Source organism: Symphalangus syndactylus, chromosome 8, assembly GCF_028878055.3.
Source record: "Symphalangus syndactylus isolate Jambi chromosome 8, NHGRI_mSymSyn1-v2.1_pri, whole genome shotgun sequence".
Classification (NCBI taxonomy): Eukaryota; Metazoa; Chordata; class Mammalia; order Primates; family Hylobatidae; genus Symphalangus; species Symphalangus syndactylus.
Genome location: NC_072430.2, coordinates 100,229,005 through 100,244,708, shown reverse-complemented (window position 1 = coordinate 100,244,708; position 15,704 = coordinate 100,229,005). Strand labels below are relative to the sequence as shown.

Sequence of the window (15,704 nt, the reverse complement as noted above, 5' to 3'; positions counted from 1 at the left end):
GGTTTTTAGCTTCTTTGCGATGGGTTCAAACATCGTCCTTTAGCTCAGAGAAGTTTGTTATTATTGATTGTCTGAAGCCTTCTTCTCTCAACTCGTCAAAGTCATTCTCCATCCAGCTTTGTTCCATTGCTGGCGAGGAGCTGCGTTCCTTTGGAGGAGAAGAGGTGCTCTGATTTTTAGAATGTTCGGCTTTTCTGCTCTAGTTTCTCCCCATCTTTGTGGTTTTATCTACCTTTGGTCTTTGATGATGGTGATGTACAGATGAGGTTTTGGTGTGGATGTCCTTTCTGTTTGTTAGTTTTCCTTCTAACAGCCAGAACCCTCAGCTGCAGGTCTGTTGCAGTTTGCTGGAGGTCCACTCCAGACCCAGTTTGCCTGGGTATCACCAGCGGAGGCTGCAGAACAGCAAATACTGCAGAATGGCAGATGTTGCTGCCTGATCCTTCCTCTGGAAGCTTCATCTCAGAGGGGCACCTGGCTGTATGAGGTGTCAGTTGGCCCCTACTGGGAGGTGTCTCCCAGTTAGGCTACTCGGGGGTCAGGGACCCACTTGAGGAGGCAGTCTGTCTGTTTTCAGATCTCAAACTCCATGCTGGGAGAACCACTACTCTCTTCAAAGGTATCAGACAGGGACATTTAAGTCTGCAGAAGTTTCTGCTGCCTTTTGTTCAGCTATGCCTTGCCCTCAGAGGTGGAGTCTATAGAGGCAGGCAGCCCTCCTTGAGCTGTGGTGGGCTCCACCCAGTTCTAGCTTCCTGGCAGCTTTTGTTTACCTACTCAAGCCTCAGCAATGGTGGACACCCCTCCCCCAGCCTTGCTTCTGCCTTGTAGTTTGATCTCAGACTGCTGTGCTAGCAGTGAGCGAGGCTCCATGGGCGTGGGACCCTCCAAGCCAGGCGTGGGATATAATCTCCTGGTGTGCTAAGGCAGTTGGAAAAGTGCAGTATTAGGGTGAGAGTGTCCCAGTTTTCCAGGTACTGTCTGTCATGGCTTCCTTTTGCTAGGAAAGGGAATTCCCCGACCCCTTGTGCTTCTCAGGTAAGGCAATGCCCTGCCCTGCTCCATGGGCTGCACCCACTGTCTGACAAGCCCCAGTGAGATGAACCCAGTACCTCAGTTGGAAATGCAGAAATCACCTGTCTTCTGCGTCGCTCACGCTGGGAGCTGCAGACTGGAGCTGTTCCTATTCGGCCATCTTGGAACCTCAAGATATTCAAATATTTAAAGAAAAACATGAACATATTGAGAAAACAGAGTATTTCAACAGAGAAATGAAATCTTTAAAAAAACAAATAGAAATTATAATACTGAAAAATATGGCATATAAAATGAAAATATCACAAGATAGGTTTACCATTACTGAAGCAAAAACTTGAAGACAGGCCACAAGAACTATGGAAAACTGAAGCAGAGAAGGGAAAGATTGAAAAAAAAGTCAATGAAGCCTCAGCGACCCGTGAAACATATGTAGTCTCTCTCTCTCTCTCTCCGTATATATATATATATGAGAGATAGCTATCTCTCATATATATATGATAGATAGTGATCTCTCATATATATATGTAGATATATATGATATCTACATATATATGATAGATATATATGTAGATATATGTATATATATGGTAGATAGATAATCAGGAGGAAGGAGAAGGAACAGATTGGAGCAGAGATACATTTAAAGAAATATTGGTCCAATATTTTCCAAATTGAAGGAAAAATATAACCCAATAAAATTGATGAATATGAAGCAAGATGAACACAAAACTGCATCATCTCAATCAAACTGCTAAAAGTCAATGATAAAGAGAAAATATTAAAAGCAATCAGAAAAAAGGCACATTACATATAGGTAAACAATATCAAGAATAATTGCTGACTTCTGAGAAAAATACAGCTCAGAGCAGTCTGGGCTCTGTGAGGTGTGCACAATTCGTCAGGCCCAGAGAGACAGGAGTATGGGACTTCAGCCACACACACCAATCCCTTCCTGCACCCGTGTTCAGGCATGACTGTTTAAAGATATTTTTTTCCTGACTGGGCGTGGTGGCACATTTGTGCCTGTTGTCCTAGCTACTCAGGAGGCTGAGGCACAGGGATCACTTGAGCCCATGAGGTTAAGGCTGCAGTGAGCTGTGATTGCACCACTGTACTTCAGTCTGGGCAACAGAGCCAGACCCTGTCTCTTAAAAAAAAAAAAAAAAAAAAGAAAAAAGAAAAAAAAAAAAACATATATATATATCTCTCCACTTGTAATTGCTGTAACTGCTGCTAACCAGAGCGTATATTTGAGCAACTTGAATCCCTATGCTCCTGGTTTGCAGTGCTCAAACTTGGCTTAAATAAACTCTTTATTAATTTGTTCTCAGTTTTTTCCTTTTAGGTTGACACTTCTCAGTAACAATACAAGCCAGAACTAATAGACACTTTTGGCCCATCACTTGGACCACTTCAATCCATGTGTATCACTTCAGATATGCTGTATGATGTTCTTACAATCTGTATAGTGCTATTTCTAGCCAGCCTCCAACCCCAGGAATCTGGCTTAAATAAATCCAAGTAGTAAAGCCAGGAACATATCATATGTTATGGAAATTATGCATCAGGTAGAAAAATATCTTACAGTTGTAGGAATACTTTGATATATGTTATTAATCATCAATGTGCTATATAACAGAATGCATGCTGCTTTAAATTTTAAAACTGGAAAAAAAAAAAAAAAGAACTTACCACCTGGCTGGGTGCAGTGGCTCACGCCTGCAATCCCAACACTTTGGGAGGCTGAGGCAGGGGGATCATCTGAGGTCAGGAGTTCGAGACCACCTGACCAATATGGTGAAACCTTGTCTCTACTAAAAATATAAAAATTAGCCAGGTGTGGTGGCATGCGACTGTAGTCCCAGCTGCTCGGGAGGCTGAGGCAGGAGAATTGCTTGTACCCAGGAGGTGGAGGTTGCAGTGAGCTGAGATCGTGCCATTGCACTCCAGCCTGGGCAACAAAGTGAGAGTCTGTCTCAAAAACAAACAAACAAAAAACAACAACAAAAAACTATTCGTGGCTAATAATCTAATGTGTTCAGAAGAGAAACCCTAGTACAAGAAAAAGAACTCTGTGTGAAGAACTATGTAAAGAACTGTGTGAAGAAACTATGATATAGAAAGTCAGAAGATATCAGACATTACTTGTTCTAAAGCATCCTGAGAAAGCGATATTAAGATCTCAGAGGTAAGTACCAAGAAAAAAATAATGATGTAGGTTTCAAAAGTAGTAAAAGAAATGAGTTTAGGCCTGCCATGGTGGCTCACACCTGTAATCTCAGCATTTTGGGAGACCAAGGCAGGAGAATTGCTTAAGGCCAGGAGTTAGAGACCAGCCTGGGCAATACAGGCAGACCTCATCTCTACAAACATAAAAATATTAGCTGGGCATGGTGGCACACGCCTGTGATCCCAGCTGCTCAGGAGGTGGAGGCCGGAGAATCACTTGGGCCCAGGAAGTCGAGGTTGCAGTGAGCTGTGATCACACCACTGCACTGCAGCCTGAGTGGCAGAGTGACAGCCTGTCTTGGGGGAAAAAGAAAACCAAAACAAAATGAGTTTATTTAGGCTGCAGACGTTCAAGTCAAAGGAAAGCTTAGAAATTTTATTTACATCAAGATAAAGAAGTTTAAAGCATATGATTATTAAATATTTCATTGGAGGACAGCATTTAATGACAGAGAAAATAGTTATGATATTATTATATAGAAATAACAAGTCACACATTAGTAATGGATGTGGTATCATCCAGTAATAGAGCAAGTAGGCTTAAAGATAATTTTTACTTTCTTCTTTTTGCTTTTTTGTATACCATTATGCATTTTCTACAATAAACATTTTTTTAGGTTTGTACATTGCTTAAAAATGTTTATTAGACTTTATTATTTTTAGAGTAGTTTTAGCTTTACAGCAAAATTGAGCAGGCGGGTACACAGACTTCCACATGCACCACCACCTCCTCCCACCCACAGGCATAGCTCCCAATTATCAACACTGCCCACAGAGTTGCATGTTTGTTAACAACTGATCAACCTATACTGGCACATCATTATCACCCAAATTTTATAAACATGTTACTATTTTTAATTAATGTATTTTATCTTTTGAACAGTTTTAGGTTTACAGAAAAATTAAGTGGAAAGTACAGAGGGTTCCCATATTCCCCTTCACTCCCCCCACCCCAGATTCCATTATCAATAATACTAGTATTAGTGTCATATAGTTGTTACACTAATGAGCAAATATTCATAAATTATTAACTAAAGTCTGTAGTTTACATTAAGGTTTATGCTTTGTGTTGTACATTCTATGGTTTTGACAAATGTATATTGATCTATATCCATTGTTACAGTATCAATTCATTATTTTTATAGTTAGAGAAATGGTTATAAACACAAAAGTAATGATTATTACATAGATGATAGTGATAGTATCTCAGGCTATAGAGATAAGCTATTGCTTAATTCCACTGAAAACAGAATAGCTCTGGGAGTTCATTTCTATTTATTGCTTCTACTAATAATACCAATGGCTTAACCTAGAAAAATATCATCTTTCCCTGTTAATTTATGTATGTACCCTTTGGGTCTGAGAAGGCAATTAGTTTCATTGAGGTCATTCTTTAAAAAAAAAAAAAATAGAACAATGGGAAGATTTTTACATCTTCTCAATTATATGTCTAAAACTATGCCAGGCACATATGGGGGACTCTAGTGCCTGGGATAATGAGAAAAGACCTTGTACAGAAGATGATCTTTGAACTGGAGCTTAAAGAATGAGTAAAAATGGAAAAAGAAAACAATAAAAGGAAAAGGAGAGTAGCATCCATGCAAACTGTAATGGTTAATACATTACATTGGAGGGTTATACTATGTGAATTCTTGTTAAAATAGATCTTTGTTGGATGTTTGAGTAAAAGCTTAATAGATGGAGTGCCTTTAAGGTGGGTTGTGATAAAATTAGACAAAGAAAAATACAGAGGAAAAGTAAAAGTAAACTCAGTCGCCTGGGTGTGGTGGTTCATGCCTATAATCCCAGCACTCTGGGAGGCCGAGGTGGGCGGATCACTGAGGTGGGAAGATCCCTTAAGGTCAGGAGTTCAAGACCAGCCTGGCCAACATGGTGAAACCCATCTCTAGTAAAAATACAAAAATTAGCTTGGTGTGGTGGCAGGTGCCTCTAGTCCCAGCTACTAGGGATGCTGAGGCAGGAGAATCACTTGAACCTGGGAAGTGGAGGTCGCAGTGAGCCAAGATCATGCCACTGCACTCCAGCCTGTGTAACAGAGCGAGACTCTGTCTCAAAAAAAAAAAAAAAAAAAAAAAATTCAGTCAAAATGTGGAGGATCAAAATCTGAGGAGTGATTCTATGATAAGTAATACAGAGAGTGTATATAGAAGAGGTCTGTGGGAGATTAAGCTTGGTTGGTGACAAGGAAGGACTTGATGGATAGTCTTCCAAGACAGGGTTTGATCACACCAAACCTGAGATGGAGTCATTCTGTATTATATTAACGTTTTCTGCATTTAAATCTGTATATTGGATAGACTGGGGACAAAAAGAAAAAGAGACAAAGGCCCTTACAATTATCTAGGAGTCCAGAGCCTACATTTAACAAGTGGCATAAGACTAGAAAGAAAGGATGATCTGTAAGACATTTCTATGAAAAAGTAGTATCAGGAACTAATGACTCGTATTAGTCTGTTTTTTAATGTTGCTGATAAAGACATACTCAGGACTGTGAAGAAAAAGGGACTAATAGGACTTGCAGTTCCACATGGTTAGGGATGCTTCAGAATCACGGCAGGAGGTGAAAGGGACTTCTTAAATGGCAGCAGTGGAAAGAGAAAAATGAGGAAGATGCAAAAGCAGAAACCCCTGATAAAACCATCAGATCTCGTGAGACTTATTTGCTACCACAAGAACAGTATGGGAGAAACCACCGCCATGATTCAAATTATCTCCCACCAGGTCCCTCCCACAATACATGGGAATTACGGGAGTGCAATTCAAGATGAGATTTGGGTGGGGACACAGAGCCAAACCATATCATTCTGTCACTGCCCCCCCAAATCTCATGTTCTCACATTTCAGAACCAATCATGCCTTCCCAACAGTCCCCCAAAGTCTTAACTCATTTTGGCATTAACCCAAAAGTTCACAGTCCAAAGTCTCATCTGAGACAAGGCACGTCCCTTCTGCCTATGAGCCTGTAAAATCAAAAGCAAGATACTTACTTCCTAAATACAATGGGGGTACAGGTATTGGGTAAATACAGCCATTCTAAATGGGAGAAATTGAACAAAACAAGGGGGTTACAGGGCCCATGCAAGTCCAAAATCCAACAGGGCAGCAAAATTTTAAAACTCCAAAATGATCTTCTTTGACTCCAGGTCTCACATCCAGGTCACACTGATGTAAGAGGTGGGTTCTCATAGTCATGAGCAGTCCACTCCTGTGGCTTTGCAGGGTAAAGCCCCACTCCTGGCTGCTTTCACAGGCTGGTGTTGAGTGTCTGCAACTTTTCCAGGCATACAGTGCATGTTGTTGGTGGATCTACCATTCTGGGGTCTGGAGGATGGTGGCCCTCTTCTCATAGCTCCACTATGTGGTGCCCCAGTAGGAACTCTGTGGGTGGGGGGGGCTCTGACCTCACATTTCTCTTCCACACTGCCCTAGCAGAGGTTCCCCTGAGGGCTCCACCCCTGCAGCAAACTTCTATATGGACATCCAGACGTTTCCAGTCACCCGAAATCTGGGTGGAGCTTCCTGAGCCTCAATTTTTGACTTCTGTACACCCACAGGCTCAACACCATATGGAAGCTGCCAAGGTTTGGGGCTTGCACTCTCTGAAACCATAGGCCAAGCTGTAACTTGGCCCCTTTTAGCAACAGCTGGAGCAGCTGGAACACTGGGCACCAAGTTTCTAGGCTGCACACCGCATGGGGACCCTGGGCCCAGCCCATGAAACCATTTTTTCCTCTTAGACTTCTGGGTCTGTGATGGGAGGGGCTGCCATGGAGACTTACGACATGTCCTGGAGACAATTTCTCCATTGTCTTGGGGATTAACATTTGATTCCTTGTTACTTACACAAATTTCTGCGGTCTGCTTGAATTTCTTTTAAAAAAATGGATTTTTCTTTTCTACTGTATCATCAGGCTGCAAATTTTCTGAACTCTTATGCTCTGTTTCCCTTTTAAAATGGAATGTTTTTAACAGCACCCAAGTCACGTTTTGAATGCTTTGCTGTTTAGAAATTTCTTTGCCAAATACCCTAAATCATCTCTCTCAAGTTCAAAATTCCGCAAATCTGTAGGGCAGGGCAAAATGCCACCAGTCTCTTTGCTAAAACATAACAAGGATCACCTTTGCTCCAGTTCCCAAAACTTCTTCATCTCCATCTGAGACCAACTCAGCCTGGACCTTATTGTTCATATTACTATCAGCATTTTTGTAATAGTCATTCAACAAATCTCTAGGAGGTTCAAAACTTTCCCAATTTTCCTGTCTTTTTCTGAGCCCTCCAAACTGTTCCAGCCTCTGCCTGTTACCCAGTTCCAAAGTTGCTTCCACATTTCGGGTATCTTTTTGGCAACACCCCACTCTAGGTACCAATTTACTGTATTAGTCTGTTTTCACACTGTTGATTAAAGACATACCTGGGACTGGGAAGAAAAAGGGGTTTAATTGGACTTACTGTTCACATGGCTGGGGAGGCCTCAGAATCATGGTGGGAGGCTAAAGGCACTTCTTACATGGTGGCAGCAAGAGGAAAATGGGAAGATGCAAAAGTAGAAATCTCTGATAAACCCATCAGATCTTGTGAGACTTATTCACTACCATGATAACAGTATGGGGAAACTGCTCCCATGACTCAAATCATCTCCCACCAGCTCCCTCCCAGAATACGTGAAAATTATGGGAGTGCAATTCAAGATGAGATTTGGGTGGGGATACAGAGCCAAACCATATCATGACTGGAGTTGAATTTGAAGAACAGAGAGAAAAACCAAGATGAACCCAAGATACTGAACTTAGAATACTGGTGAGGCTGATGGTGAAATTAAAAAAGTGGGGAGGAAAGAGCAGTCTTGGACCTGCAGTTTTGGACAGTAAGGTAATTAGAGGGAAAAGTCATGGAGGTAATTGGACACAAGAGAAAGGCATCCAAGTGAGAGAGAACACAGCAGGGAACACAAACTCAGGAGCCATAAGCATCAAGGTGAGAAATGAAACTTTGAGAGTAGATGAGCACTTGGCTGAGAACTGAAGGGAGAGAGTTCCCCCAGGCCTTTAAGGGATATCTGGAAAAGGAGGAACAGTGATGGAAGAAGAGCCAGAAAAGGAAGTGTGAGAGAACTAGGGGAATGAGGCTAGACAGTCATGACCAGAAAGGAGTAATTTTAAGAAGGAGGTGACAACATCAGCTTCTGAATAGTAGTTAAGAAAAATTAGAAGGGGGTCAAGGACATTAATAATATTAAGTGTATTTCAACGGACTGTGGAAATAGAAGCTGGATTATAGAGGGTTTCCAAAGAGATCAAATGGTGGGGAAATAGATTCTAAGTGGGCAATGACCACTCATTTGAGGATTTGGGATTTGAAAGGAAGGAGAAAATGATGTAGACTTAGAAAAAAAAATGTTGATTCAACATATATTTTAGCAGCTAAGAAACTCATGAGTGATTCAAAGCAGAAGGGAAGGAGTCTATTTCCGTTATTCTTTTCTGCATATATTTTTTATTTTAAAATTGTAGCCATAGCCTGGTGTGGTTGGAATTACACCTGTAATTCCAATTACTCAGGAGGCTGATGTGGGAGGATGGCTTGAACTTAAGAGTTTGAGATGACAGTGATCTAAGATCCCATTACCTGAGTATTCTTTTGAAAATATATTACCAGGCAATTATTTTGAAAAGAATGTTGTTTCATTATAATTTTTACTATTTGAAAGTATAGTCCTGTATTGTCTTCTTGAAGAACATGCAACCTTGCCTAGGTGCTCCTTAGGGGAAAACTGGGCCCACTGTAAAGTGGAGTCACATGGCAAGTGGGTCACAGAGCTGCTAATGAGCAGTAAGAATTTAGGATTATTACTTTTCTTTTTTTTCTTGAGACAGTCTCATTCAGTTGCTCAGTCTGGAGTGCAGTGGCGTGATCTTGGCTCACTGAAAACTCCACCTCCTGGGTTCAAGCCATTCTCCTGCTTCAGCCTCCCGAGTAGCTGGGACTACAGACACACACTACCACACCTGGCTTATTGTTGTATTTTTAGTAGAGACGGAGTTTTACCATGTTGGCCAGGCTGGTCTTGAACTCCTGACCTCAAGTGACCCACCAGCCTTGGCCTCCCAAAGTGCTGGGATTACGGGCATGGGCTACCATGGCCGGCCAGGGTTATTACTTTTCTGTGTTATAGTTTGACACTCAGAAAACAGGTCATCCATTTCATGTTTGATTTTTTATCCTTCATGACATTGAGGAACATTGAAATTCCAGCTTCAGCACCCTTTTATTCTGCAGTTTGAATGATAAAAAAACTTCAATTTCTGCTTCAGTTCTTTGTATCATAAAAATGGAGTTATATTTACAGATGTCAAATTATCATGCATACATTTCATGACCAATAATAAGATTTGACTAAGGGATTTTCAAAGAAAAATGATCTACTGGTGATGAATATTTATCATATACTCTTTGCTACATTATATCGTAGGTGATGGCCATTACTTCATGGCAACTGTAATCTGTTCCAATTGAAAGTGAAACTCAGCAAAAACCATGGCCTTGATCTGGATGGTGAAACAAAACTATGGCATGAGTACCAGAGTAAACCACACAAATAGATGCCTAATATGTTCTATATTTTAGTTCTTTCTTTTTAATAATCTACAATTTTAAGGAAAAAGGTAATTTTCAGATGCTATCAGCAAAATGATTCAATCTGTATCTACACACTTATACCCTTGATGAGTTCTGTTATCAAACTGCACGCAACAAAATAAATTGAAGTAAAACTGACCTGAAGATACATTCAAGTATGTGTTGAATGTCTACTTCAAGTGGAGCATTGTGAAATGTGCTAAAATGAAAAACTATGAAATAAGACATGACTTCTGCTTTAAAAACCTACCTAGTTGGAGAGTTACAGGTAAATGAAATGATTAAGTAGAAATGAAAAGAATGTGTTGTCAGATGATTGAATTGGATAAATGTTATAGGTGTTTGTAAAGGTGATTTCAGTTAGGCTAAGAATGTCTTTTGGGGAAAGGAGGATTTGAACTGCATCTTTATGGGGGTGGGGAGGTAGAATTTACATTTATGGAGGGAAAAGGGATGTTATTCTCTTCTGGGACAACAGCCGTTGCCTGACTTGCAGTGGTCTCCCTCCCCTCTCCCTTCTTCCAAGCCCATATTCAGGAGTAGCTGATGATGGACCATGTAGGACCTTGGTGAGATTCTATACCTGGCCTAGTGGTGTAGAGTTGTGTAGAGCACAGGGCAATACAGCTCTGACCACATGTACTCTTGCAAGTCTGCTTTACAAATGTGACCCAGGTCACATTCTGCACTTATCACCAGCACTTGACAAATACTTCAGAACACATAATCTATGAACATATGATTTATAAAACCATTTTAAAATATAAAGCATTTCAGATAGAAGGAAAGAGGAAGGCACAGGGAAGTTGGAATATCTGCTTTGTGCTAGGAACTAAGCCAGATGCTTTTCATAATTATCTGAATTAATGCTCACGACAATTCTAAAAGGTTGCAATTCCAATTTAGAGAAAAGAAAATGGTCGTTTACAGATGCAAAGTAGCTTCTTCACTTTCACCAACCAGTAGAGACAAAGTGAGGATTTATACCAACTCTGATTCCAGAAAACAGTCTCTTTTCCTACACCATAATCCTCCCCTAGAGATAGAAAATATATTTTTTTCTCTTTAATTATCAGAAGCACTTTAGTGTTGAGGTTATGGAAAAGAAAACTTATTAAGCTAGTTACAAGATCAAATAAAGTATTTGCTAGGCTAGGAACTGTTGGATAGGGCTCACACCCAATCTTTGATTGGAAAAAAGGGCTTTTTTTTTTTTTTTTTTAGCATGTTTTAAGAAAGATTACCAAAGTAAATAAAGAGAAAGTTTTCTAGTTGCCCCAAGCAATCATGAAAACACTACATATCTATGTGATTACTTAGCAAAGTCGAAAAGCATTTTATTGGGCAAATAAAAAGTCCAGAATGAACTCTGTGCCCATGACCTTTAAGCCACCAGAAAAACATGGAACGTGATGGAGTACAGCACATTCTCAAAGTCCACAGACATAAGGTTGAGAGGCAATTCTTTTGACACTTGGCTTACAGTAAGCCTATTACCGGAATTCCAAGGGAGGAAGAGTTGTTTCTTGAAATAAAAATTAGCTGGTTTATATGTTGTTGCTTTGCATTGCCCTAGAGGAAAATGACTGAGGTATCACCTGAAAATATAGTACATTATTAGCATATATAAAAGCCTTTTAGCAAAACCTGGTTTAAAAAATAAGTCAGACTGCTTTCTAAACATATGTAATTTGTTCTGGTGTTTTTTGTTTTGGAGACAGTGTCTCCTTCGGTTGCCCAGGCTGGAGTGCAGTGGCATGATCACAGCTCACTGCAGCCTCAACCTCCTGAGCCTAAGCAATCTTCCCACCCCAGCCTCCCAGTAGCTGAGACTACAGGTGCTTGCCACCATGGCTGGCGAAGTTTTGTATTTTTTGTAGAGACAGGCTCTCACCATGTTGCCCAGGCTGGTCTCCAACTCCTGAGCTCAGGTGATCTGCCCGCCTCGGCCTCCCAAAGTGCTGGGATTACAGGAGTGACCCACCATGCCAGGCTTGTTCCAGTTTTATAATACATGACTATATTTCTTGATGATTGTAAAAATAATCAAACTTTAAAATATTCTATGATTCTGTGGTAAGAGTAGTTCTATAGGAAAAAAGCAAGGATTTTTCTCTTTTCCTGATTTACAGGTGACTATCTCCCTCTAGTGTTCAAAGAAACTAATGCAATCATTTGTGTTTTTTCAGGTCTGGTTGTGATTAGCTGAAGGTCAATGTGTGGTAATAAAACATCATTATTTGTTTTCATGGGAATTGGTCCATACATAGCTCAGGGTTTTCACAAACAAATACCACATGCATGAACTGTCAACCACGTTTTGTAGGGTTCTTTTATATCTCAGTTATCTATTATAACTCTAACTTTGTACTTGCATAACTCTTTGATAAAGGGTTGACAAAATATGTGATTTTTAAATTTCAAGTTTCCAGAAAGAGAAAACAAGAGCCCCCAGGGCTTGGTCCTTAAACCATCTTTCTTTCTTTCTTTCTTTATTCTATCTCATTTGATGATCTCATCTAATCTCATGACTTCAATGACCATCTATATTTAGATGAACTGCGAATCTATACCCTGACAGGAGCCACACCCAGACCAGGATGGTTTCCTGCCTCCTCAGCATCTCAACTGGATGCCTACTAGGCAACTGAAACTTAACATGCTTAAAACTGAGTTTTTAAGAAATAATCCCACCAAAAAGTGGGCAAAGAATATGAATAGACAGTTCTCAAAAGAAGAGATACAGTCAATAAACATATGAAAAAATGCTCCACATCCCTAACCATCAGGGAAATGCAAATTAAAACCACAATGAGATACCATCTTACTCCTACAAGAATGGCCATAATTAAAAAGTCAGAAAACAATAGATGTTGGTGTGGATGTGGTGAAAAGGGAACAGTTTTACACTGCTTGTGGGAATGTAAATTAGTACAACCACTATGGAAAATAGTATGGAGATTCCTTAAAGAGCTAAAAGTAGAGCTGTTAGGTAGTTAAGTAGACATTAGCAGCTGGGAGAGGGTGAGAGAAGAAAGCAGAAGGGCTGTCATTAAGACAGGCCCTGGCCCACCTAAATTCAGCCCCCAAATCGCCATAACTCCACCCTAATGGACAGAATTTGTGATAAAGTCTGTGGCCAGCATATCCTGGGGAAAGAAAAACTGGGGCACAGATAAAAATTTCCTAACATGGCACATGTCCCGTTCATCTAGGCCAGGGGTTTTCCAAGCTTTTGGCTTCCCTGGGCCACATTGGAAGAATCATCTTGGGCCATGCATAAAATACACTAACAATAGCTGATGAGCAAAAAAAAGAAAAAAATTGCAAAAAAATCTCATAATGTTTTAAGAAAGCTTACGAATTTGTGTTGGGCCACATCCAAAGCTGTCCTGGGCTGCATTTGGACAAGCTTGATCTAGGCCATAACCCTGGGGAACCCTATCCTTATTATACAGTCATTACAGTAAAATTTACTTGTGGTTTTGCCCCCCTGAGTGGGCTTTTCTTAAAGATTGGTAAAAACATGCTCAGTTTAACTTCAGCTATGTAACCATAAACTGCCAAATGACATCATCCTGTCACTCAAACACAGCCCAAGCCTCAACTCCTCCCGTAAAAGCATCCTGAGCTCTGCAAAGAGCGGCTGATTTCACTTGGCAGGAGTTGGCCCACTCTCCCTTTGAGAGTGTATTACTGTGCTTTAATAAACTTTGCTTTGAGCTTGCACTTTGGTGTTAGTTTGCATTTCTTTGCTCACTATCACAAGAACGGAGATTGCTGGTCCAGAGCTCCAGCTCTATTGATATCGGCTAAAGGATCCATCCCAAGGCAGCATCCCCGGTAACAGAACTACCATTCCATCTAGAATCCCACTACTGGGTATCTACCCAAAGGAAAAAAGTCATTATATAAAAAAGACACATGCACACCCATGTTTATAGCAGTACAATTCACAATTGCAATAATATGGAACCAACATAAGTGCCCATCAACTAATGAGTGGATAAAGAAGATGTGGTATATATACACCATGAATGCTACTCAGCCATAAAAAAGGAACAAAATAATGTCTTTTGCAGCAACTTGGATGGATCTGGAGGCCATTATTCTAAGTGAAGTAACTCAGGAATGGAAAACCAAATACTGTATGTTCTCACTTGTAAGTGGGAGCTAAGCTATGAGGACACAAAGGCATAAGAATGATATAATGGACTTTGGGGACTCAAAGTGGAAGGTGGGAGGGGGTGAAGGATAAAAGACTACCTATTGGGTATAGTGTGTACTTCTTAGGTGACAGGTGTACTAAAATCTCAGAAATCACCACTAAATTTTAAATTTAATTTCCTTTCTTCCTTCCCTTCTTTCCCTTCTTTTCTCTTCCTTCCCCCCCCTTTCCCTCTCTTCTCCCTTCCCCTCCCCTCCCCTCCCCTCCCCTCCCCTCCCCTCCCCTCCCCTCCCCTCCCCTCCCCTCCCCTCCCCTCCCCTCCCCTCCCCTCCCCTCTCCTCTCCTCTCCTTTCCTTTCCTTTCCTTTCCTTTCCTTTTTTTTTGACAGTCTTGCTCTGTTGCATAGGCTGGAGTACAGTGAGGCGACCTCGGCTCACTGCAACCTCTGCCTCCTGGATTCAAGCGATTCTCATGGCTCAGCCTCCCCAGTAGCTGGGATTTACAGGCTTACACCACGACACCCAGCTAATTTTTGTAGCATATTGGCCAGGCTGGTCTGGAACTCCTGACCTCAGGTGATCCACCGGTCAAGGCTTCCCAAAGTGCTGGGACTACAGGCATGAGCCAATGCAACTAGATGAGTTTTAAATTTTCTTTTACCTTCCAACGTGTCTTCCTGCTTCCTGGCCTTCCTCATTTTAAGGCACAACCATCCACCAAGAGGTTCAGGCAAAAAAACCCTAGGAGTAATTTTACCTTATTCTCATCCCTTACATGTATTCTAGCAAGACATAGCAGATTTTCCTCCAAAATATACCCGATTTGTCCTCTTCTCTCCATCCTTCCAATTTTGCCTCCTTCTAGTTTAAGCCACCATTGCTATTTCCCGGGCCTATTGCGGTAGGCTCCTAATTGGCTTTCCTGCTACCCCTCTTGCCATTTCAGTCTATGATTTCTCCATGTAATTAAAATAACATCCTTCTTCACTATGCTCCTGGTCTTCTTCAGGCCTTTGGACATTTCAAGCTCATTCCCCTACTTGGACCTGTGATCTAGCTGCTCCTTACTTCCTGGGAAACTCATTTCCAAAGTATTTGAATGGCTGGCTCATTTTGGTCATTCAGATCCCAGCTCAAATGTCTCCTGGAAGATGTGTTCATTGATGACAGTCTCTCCCATTACCTTGTTTCATTTTCTTTTTGGTCTTTGTACCAACTCAAATTATTAATTTATTTTTTTCTCACTAATTTTCCATTTCTCTTTCCTAGAACGGAAACTGGGATCTTGGCTGCTCTCTGTATCTCTCACGCCTAGAAGGGTGTCTGGCCTACTGCAGGTAGGAAATATTTGTTGACCGAGCAAGATGAGGATAATGAGGACAAGTATCAGTTCACAAAGAGAGAAGCATGTCAAAACAACAACAACAACAAATCAACCAGATTCTGGACTCTGTTTTAAGTTGTACATTTGATTTTCCCAATCTTATACTCCATCCTAAGGTAACAAAAAAGCTGCCACACTGCCTCAAAGGAGGATGTAAAATAAGCTCTAGCACTCCTTGCTTCCTTCCACACATGCTACAGTTTCAAAAGCAGGAGGTAAAAAAAAATA

General features: G+C 40.9%; 1 protein-coding gene across 1 annotated transcript in view; it reads left to right on the top strand.

Annotated features, from left to right (window-relative positions):
• DNAH7 (dynein axonemal heavy chain 7) overlaps positions 1-15,704 on the top strand; it is a 380,869-nt gene that overhangs the window by 17,960 nt on the left and 347,205 nt on the right. Inside the window, exon 2 of the mRNA XM_055290080.2 lies at positions 15,362-15,429. The gene's annotated coding sequence lies outside the window, so the exon portion shown is untranslated. The remainder of the gene's footprint in view (positions 1-15,361; positions 15,430-15,704) is intronic.